This window comes from Salmo salar, chromosome ssa05 (assembly GCF_905237065.1).
Source record: "Salmo salar chromosome ssa05, Ssal_v3.1, whole genome shotgun sequence".
Lineage (NCBI taxonomy): Eukaryota > Metazoa > Chordata > Actinopteri > Salmoniformes > Salmonidae > Salmo > Salmo salar.
In genome coordinates this window covers 57,514,395-57,523,684 of record NC_059446.1, presented here as the reverse complement: position 1 = coordinate 57,523,684, position 9,290 = coordinate 57,514,395, and the positions used below count along the sequence as shown (strand labels likewise).

The following is a 9,290-nucleotide window of genomic DNA, read 5'->3' as shown; positions in this document are numbered from 1 at the left end:
TGCTCTCTCTAATTCTCTCTTTCTCTCTTTCTGTCTTTCTCTCGGAGGACCTGAGCCCTAGGACCATGCCTCAGGACTACCTGGTATGATGACTCCTTGCTGTCCCCAGTCCACCTGGCCGTGCTGCTGCTCCAGTTTCAACTGTTCTGCCTGCGGCTATGGAACCCTGACCTGTTCACCGGACGTGCTTGTTGCACCCTCGACAACTACTATGATTATTATTATTTGACCATGCTGGTCATTTATGAACATTTTAACATTTTAACATTTTGACCATGTTCTGTTTTAATATCCACCCTGCACAGCCAGAAGAGGACTGGCCACCCCTCATAGCCTGGTTCCTCTCTAGGTTTCTTCCTAGGTTTTTGGCCTTTCTAGGGAGTTTTTCCTAGGGAGTTTTTCCTAGCCACCGTGCTTCTTTCACATGCTTTGCTTGCTGTTTGGGGTTTTAGGCTGGGTTTCTGTACAGCACTTTGAGAATATCAGCTGATGTACGAAGGGCTATATAAAAATAAATTTGATTTGAAAAAGAGTGTGATGTGTCAGAATGAGCGAGAAAGCAGGTGTGTGTGAGCGAGAGAAATAGACGAGTATGCGTGCGTGTATGTGTACAGTGAAATCCTTGAACCAAGCATAAGCATAAGCACACATACAGTAATAATCCTTGCGTCTGTAAGACTTTTTAGCATTTATGAGGCGCCGTACAAGTGCACGCGCCCACTTCATAAATCCCTTGGAATTAACAAAGAAGTACTCGTCCTTATACCGTCTGTCAACTCCCGGCTCAATGCTTTTTTTAAATACATATTCTGCGTTTACACAGCAATGACCCAATATACTGCTGTGTACATATTGATTTAGAAAACTGTCTGTGGTCCATTTAACTTTCGTTTTTGACTATTATTATTCTATCCTGGATAGTTCAGAGTTCTCAGGGTGTCATCAGAGTTATTTAATGACAGATGGGCCATGTATTTATTGTTTTCTTTGTTCATCTTCTGGAAGTGATGTATTTATTGAAAGATTAATTACATACAGGGTGAAATATGCCGGTGATTGTCAAGAGACTTGATGTGCGATATGATTGGCTGATGGGTTCCTGGAGCCAGATGAAACACCAGTTGATTGATGCAGGCGATGGGTGTGAGCCTGTCCCCTCCGCTGCAGGTGCTGTTGCCTGGGCTCCTTTTTCACCAAGGTCAGTTATGAGACAGAGAGAGGGATAGGTGGAGAGATGTGGGGAAACATTTAGCTGCCATTTTCCAGGATTAACAGAACAGTTGTTATACAGTTGTCCATAATGTATCCCATAGATTTTGAGAGGTTGTGTAAAGACTCACAAACAGACTTTCCATGTGCTTGAACTCGACATGAAGGAACACATTGACATTGTTTGTTTCCGTCCCCAGGTGAAGAACATGGCCAAGTCCAACGCCACAGGTGTCCTTGTCCATGCACGTCCTGGAAACCCAATCCAGGATATGAACTGTGTGGGAGACAAATGGTATGCCACTAGGCATACCTGCTGCCATAGTGCATCGGGAGCCCTCTGTAGCCCAGGCTCTTAGGTAACTAACACTGACTGAATGACTCATACAGTGTTAGGTCAAGTTGCTTTCCTCATTTAACTCACTGGAAGCCATGCTTCCTCTAAGGATGAAGTGTTCTCTCAGTAGTCTTAGATGGATTACTCATGGAAATTATCTATCGACTCCTGACCTGATGAGATATGCGAGCAATGGTCAATAGAACATACTGTGTATATTATTTTACACTTGTTGATTGTCAAATTCGCAACCATGGAGGAATATTGGACCAAATAAAGTGAATATATGGATGTTTATATTCTATGTTTTGTAGATATGGGCACATGGTGACCGTGTCCTTTCAGAGTAACCCCTCTCCAAACTTCTTCATTGGCATTGACCAGCAGGGGGCACTGTCTGAGATGGGCTGGTTCCACTACCCCTCCAAGTTCATCAACTGGCAGGCCCAGTGGTAAGCAGTAAGCACACTATGGATTCCCCAATTATTACAGAAGACATCAGGAATTCATATGTCAGGAGTATGCGAAGAAAGAGAAAGATTTTCAGCTATTTGGTAACTATAACCACTCCTTCATAGGTTTGATTTCTATGAGGGGCTTCAGACTAGACTCCGTGACCCAGCCTGGGTGGTCCCTGTGTTTGAGGAGGTCCAGATGCAAGGACAGAGTGAAGCAGTAGCCACAATCAGTGTAGATGAAGGGGGAGACAGGTTAAATAATGTTTTTTAAGCCTTGAGAAAATTGACACATGGATTGTGCATGTGTGCCATTTAGACGGTGAATGGGCAAGACAAAAGATTTAAGTGCCTTTGAACAGGGTATGGTAGTAGGTGCCAGGCACACCGGTTTGAGTGTGTCAAGAACTGCGATGCTACTGGATTTTTCACGCTCAACATTTTCCCGTGTTTATCAAAATGGTCCACCACCACCCAAAGGACATCCAACCAACTTGACACATCTATGGGAGGCATTGGAGTCGACATGGGCCAGCATCCCTGTGGAACACTTCCGACACTTTGTAGTCCATGCCCTGACGAATTGAGGCTGTTCTGAGGGCAAAAGGGGTGCAACTCAATATTAGGAACGTGTTCCTAATGTTTTGTACACTCGGCATTTATGGTCGTGCCATACACTAAGTCGACAATAAATGCATCAGCTTTGAATATAATTAGAATTTGATAATATTTCAAAGGAATTTTGACTTTGCCATTTCACTGTGTCGGTAGACATGTTGGAATTTGACATGCTGGAGTTGGACGCGTTTCTGTCCTGTCCCAGCCAGAGGAATTACTCCCACTGGGATCACACTGTGCAGCTGTTTGTGTGCTGTAACGATTATCAGTCCCCATTGCAACATGGAGATGGGGCGCTGTATAACAGCCTTCATTTGTTCATTTGTTGTCACATGATATTGATACCATTTGACATGAGTCCCCAAAATGCATTTTGGTATTCGTTAAGATCACTCAAGAAGGGCAAAGCTGTTCCATTTCCATTGACTTCCATTGATGTTTTTTATCACCATATCAAATAATTTGGGGTGGCAGCGTAGCCTAGTGGTTTAGAGCGTTGGACTAGTAACTGAAAGGTTGCAGGTTCGAATCCCTGAGCTGACATGGTACAAATCTGTCATTCTACCCCTGAACAAGGCAGTTAACCCACCGTCATTGAAAATAAGAATTTGTTCTTAACTGACTTGCCTAGTTAAATAAAAATTCTAGTTAACAATGAAGTACCTTACTGTGATTGTTTTCAATTAAAAGGGTAAAAAAGAAAACCAAATAGCTTCTTATTAAGGAGCAATTTCTCAAAGAAGAATTTTACTGGGACTGTCTAGGAGTGGTCTGAGGGGCCTAATGGGAGGGATATGTAACCTGAAAACTAGCACTTATTGGCAGAGGTTTGAAACTCTTTTTGTTATTGGTCTACTGACTTATACCACCTGGTGATGTCGCCAGGCAGGCCAAAACACCCGTGCAAAACAAGCAGAAATTCCAGGCAGTCTTTTCAAACAGCTCTTACACTAAAAGGGTATTAATCTTCACAGTTTTACAGTATTACTTCAACTTCATAGTGTGGAAATATATACTGAACAAAAAAAAATGCAACAATTTCAACTGAGTTACAATTCATGTATGGAAATCAGTCAATTGAAATAAATTCATTAGGCCCTAATCTATGGATTTCATATGACTGGACAGGGGTGCAGCCATGGGTGTGCCTGGGAGGGCATAGGCCCACCCACTTGGGAGCCAGGCCCAGTCAATCAGACTGAGGTTTTCCCCACAAATGGGCTTTATTACGGACAGAAAAACTCTGCAGCTTCATCAGCTGGTCTCAGACGATCCCACAGGTGAAGAAGCCGGATGTTGAGGTCCTGGGATGGCGTGGTTACTCATGGTCTGCGGTTGTAACGTACTGGACGTACTGCCAAATTCTCTAAAACGACGTTGGAGGTGGCTTATGGTAAAGAAATTAACATTAAATTCTCTGGCAACAGCTCTGGTGTTTATTCATGCAGTCAGCATGCCAATTGCACGCTCCCTCAACTTGAGACATCTGTGGTGTTAATGTTCCTCCCCCAGAGGCATTGGGCGCTGGCTCACTGATGTTTCTCCTCTGGTGCCTCTGTTGAACAATGGGAGATGTACCTTCACCATGAAGACTGTGTCTTGGGCCATGGTGGTGTCTCTGAGTCAGATTCAGCCGCACAAGTCACTCAAGTAAGTTATAATGCCTACATAACAGGGTCACAGGTGTTAGGGCTCCCGAGTGGCGCAGCGTTCTAAGGCACTGCATCTCAGTGCTAGAGGTGTCGCTACAGACCCTGGTTCGATTGCAGGCTGTATCACGACCGGCCGCGATTGGGAGTCCCATAGGGCGGCGCACAATTGGCCCAGCGTCATCCGGGTTTGGCCGGGGTAGGCCGTCATTGTAAATAAGAATTTGTTCTTAACTGACTTGCCTAGTTAAATAAAAATAATAACATCTGCATAACACTGTCATAAGACATTCATACTCTACACTTTTTAATTAGTATTTTACTGATCATTGTGTATCAGAATTCTTCTCTAAAACACATGTATATTTTTTTACTGTATAGAAAATGCTAAGTGATGGTTAGGCAATAGGACTGACTCTTTCACTTTAAAAACCCCAACATTAAATAGGTTTCCAGTATGTGGGTATGCCATCCTGTTGTGTACAGTTCTACTAGTGACAAAGCAATGGACAGAAATCACTCTTCTTGAGCAATTTAGACCATTTCATCCCTCTTTCATCGTGGGTAGAAAAAGACGTGTACTTCCATCCTAAGCAAAGTGTCATAGAAAATAACAGGATGTTTGCAAATAGTTGCTGGAAAGTTGTCCTGGCAAAGGACAACCCCCCCATGAGTCTCGGTCATGACAGATTAGTCATGGAGAAAAAGTACTCCCGTATCAGCTTTTTCTCACTACACCGATGCAATACCGTCTAAAGACAGTATCATTACAGCATCATACTGTATTTCTTATATGGTAATAAGTAACAGGATGAACTCTTCAAACAGATGTTAGAACTAGATTTTGCTCTTGTTATAGACAATCACTCATACAAACTTTACCCCTTTAAGCTGATGTCATTGTACAGTGGAGGCACCTTTGACAAGGAATATAACAAGAGATCCCAACCAATCAAATTCACTGTCCCAGCCTCAACAAAAAAGGTATGATGCAGAATTGATATTTCTTCTGTTTACATTCACTCATAATAAAGGGTAATTGTCATATACTGCATGTTCTTAATTTTTTTTATATGTCTTTGTTTTAGTTAGTGCTTTGGCCATAATGTGGGTAGAAACTGCTTTACAAATCAAGTTATTATTGTAATCAGTCATTTTATGTACCATATTGTGTTTTAGGTGGAGTTGTATGCTGTAATCCCAGACCACCGGAGCAACGAGAACAGCTGCGGCGAGTTCTGCTTGACATCACACCACTTCCTCGTCAACGGAGCATTCAATCACGCTCGTATTTTTGACTCGGCAGGTGGGAAATGACTAACAGTAAAATTTGGTCATGCAGATTCATATAATCTTCCCATAGTCTGGGCCATAGTTACATCAGGGGCGGAAATCCCGGGGGGGACGGGGGGGGACACGACCCCCCCATCCTGGGAAAAATATGATTTGTCCCCCCCAATATATCACTGAAGCATAACTATGTAATTTAAATAATATTAATAATACGCAATGAAAGCAATTGTGCTGATTATAGACACTTAATAGCTTGTTTTTAAGTTTCAAAAGATTGCGACCCCCCCACCCTTTGCCTCACAATGGTTTGATCCACTGCCAGTTCCTTAGCTTGCGAGGTAACGTAGAGGTCGTATCTACTGTCTGAAAGGCACTCAATGCACGTAACTGACGTGAGGTTAATCCAGTCAATCGCGCACACACACTAGCTGAATATGCAGAGCTAGCGCGCAAATATGAACTATTAAGCTAGCTAGTACCTATTCCATTTATGTGGCGTCGTCAAAGATGGAATCTTTGCTATCGTTAATTTATTCCAAGATCAGCATGCATGTAAGTTAGTGCTTCAAAGTCCCTGTGATAAGGTTAGCGATAAACTGAACAGAACTACACTCTCTTCTACCATTGTTTTAAATATATTTAACGGTCTCGTTGCAAAAGCTAAATTGTCGCAAGGGAACTTTTATTTATATATTTTATTTCATCTTTATTTAACCCGGGTAGCAAAGATTATAGCAAACACCACTGAATTGGTGCTCGCTAGCTTTGCAAATTCAGCTATTGTTAGAAGCCAGCCAATATGAAACAAACTATTAAAATTACAAAAGGTTGCAGCATATGTTGTGTAAATGGTGAACTCATACAGCTGTCAACTCTTGTCACTGCAATCCGTTTCACATTTGCTAGCTACCTTTTAGATCGAAGCCCATATAGAATGATAGAAGATAAGATGATAGAAGCCCATCTCCTACTGTAAATAACCTACATACTGTGTGTGTGTAGCCAACCAGGTAGAAAAATGGCTGAAAAATGGCTGAAAAATGGCTGAAAAATGGCAGAAAAAAGACGGACATCAGAGTATTTTTCAGTACACCAAAACGCAAAGTAAGAACCCTAGTAGCCTAATATCTCAAAGACTAGTTGATAAAATGTTCATAAGAAAGAAATGTAATTCTAATGGGAATGTTTCACAATGATGTCATTAGGCAGAGCAGGCAACAGATGGCACACAGACAGCAGAGTTGGGGACAGATATGCAGGGACAGACTGGCAGAGACAGGGAGTCTCAGGTAAGTTTGTTGAGTCTTTGTTTGGCAACATTATGAAAGGTTCTCAATTTTTTTTACTTGTAAAATAGGAACATAATTGGAAAATGCCATGGATACCCCCACTCTCAACTTAAACTGGTGACTGAACTAAGATTTGTTAAAGGCAATGGTATTGCTGTTGTGATTAGTTGTGTAGTTTTGGGTACTGGTAGTTAGGAGTACGGCAAACACCTTATTTCTTTGGTTCCTCAATATACATTTACCATATTAAACGTAGGCTATGTGTTACAGCACTACTTTTGGTGTCCCCCTCAGGAATTGCTCTTGAGAAAATGTAATGTAATTGTCCCCTCCAAAGTTGATATCAGATTTTCGCCCCTGAGTTACATTAGCATGATGAGGTTGTATTCCTCTGGGGGCAATTACAATGAACCGCGGGACGATTCTTTTTTCTAATTGGATGGACTGGGGGGGTGGAACATTATTGTTTTTACACCGTAAGTATGCCTAAATAGATATTGTATTTCCCAATAGCATAATCATTTCATACCTTGATTACATTGAGACACGGTCAATGTCTCTTCATGTATTCGTAGGAATACTTGGCAACAGATTTCCTAAATTAAAGGATTTAGCTAAATTCCTGGAAATGTGTATTTTTTTTCCCAAACACAAAAATTATAACATGTACAAAAAATAAATGTTTACTGATAATTTGGCCTGCATGCTTCCTGTTGCTGAGCCCTGTCCTAGGGCGTTTGCCTGCTTGTGTCCCTGTTCTATTCTTGTTTGAGTGAGTCAGGTGTGGGCCATGCATTCTGTTCCAAATGAATGTAGATACTACCATATGAATGCATTATACTGCATTTACCATGTTTTTAATGCAGCATTCTTTAACGATCCCATTGTCCTGACTGTTTCCCGGGGTTGTGTTATTCTCCAGGTTCAGCCCTGGGGTGTGCCATGCGGGTGGGAGATGTGGCGGTGCCCAACGAGTATGGCACCTAGCTGTACGGCCGTGGAGGCTGGTGTGATGGGCTACAGGTCAACCCCTGGAGGATTGAGATCACCACACAGGTATAGAACTGTCACCAGACCTCGTCATGAAAAGTTGCCCTTGCGGTTCGTCATCAGAAACCTCTTTGTTTAGCTAGCAGTGGATACGATCGCATGCAACTTCAAATGCAGCTCATGCAAGTTAACAAACACGTAATCAGATGGTTATCGTCTGCAACATCACAGATGTCATCAGAGGATGGATTAAATCACCATTAGAGCTAGTTAAAGCCAGAAGAATAATGCACTTGTTGAACATAGCTATAGCCATCAGTCTTGCATGTTTTCATGGTCATCACTTAGTCACTGTTAAGTTTGTCAGGGTTCTGACTTTAGCGTCGGATATCCTGCTACAGAGCTTTTTGGTGTGGGGATGCGTGCGCATCACTCGAACGTGACAATTGCTAGTAAACGAAAAATGGCTTTATACGTCCTTTCCATAGAAATATAATTTATAATTAGCTCTATCAAAGATCTATCTAATTTAATCATTCTATTTCTATGGTTCTTTCATCCTCACCTCATACTGGGTTGATATTGAACTATGAAATGATGACGTAACAGATTTCTATTTTCCAGTTTCAGAGCACAATGTTGCCACCTTCAAATGCATACTAAACAGGCATTCTTTCACCATGTAAAGAAGACCATAAAACATAGTCTTTGTAAATTTGCATGCCTTTTTTTGGTGTTTTAGTTATTTGTGACATTAAAAGAGTTTCAAGACAACAATTTTGCTAATCTTCTATCCCGCATACTGCAGGGTTTTTGACGGAAAGGTTAAGCATTCAATTTCAAAATGTTTGCTACAGTAGGCATTTGTGTCCCTTAGTTTGCAGTGGAGTGCCCTTCATGAAATTAGCCTATTAGATGAGTACAGCACTTGATCACTCATGAGTCCTTGGAAAGGCACACATGACCCTGTCTTTCCAAGGCTTCAGTTATATTTTATTCATTTGATAGACACACACATCATTTTCATGGCCACTTCATTTAATTACCACAGGCTTAATTTGTAATCCATGGATATTACAGTATTGGGGTTGTTGTTTATATTTGTTTGATTACTATAGTGTTTCTCCTGAGGCCTTGAATTGTTATTTCTTGTTGTCTTTCTCAGCTGGACATGAGTGGGATTGAAGCCGATACTCTGCTCTACTTTGGCCTTTACAGTGGACAGGAGCCCAATCCGTCTCAAGACCCTGGCTACATTGTCATGCTCTCTTATCTGGTGCTCTACAAGTTGTGCTCTACAAGTAGGGGGGAAAAAATTATGAAATGTATGCATTCACTACTGTAAGTCGCTCTGGATAAGAGCGTCTGCTAAATGACTAAAATGTAAATGTAAAATGTCTCCCTGACAACCAGGTTGTCTTGAATGTGAATTTTAATGACTGTGATTGAT

At 41.6% G+C, this 9,290-nt stretch overlaps 1 pseudogene; it reads left to right on the top strand.

Moving 5' to 3' along the window:
- Positions 1–547: 547 nt before the first annotated feature.
- LOC106605248 (uncharacterized) lies at positions 548–9,286 on the top strand (annotated as a pseudogene).
- The last annotated feature ends 4 nt before the right edge of the window (positions 9,287–9,290 follow it).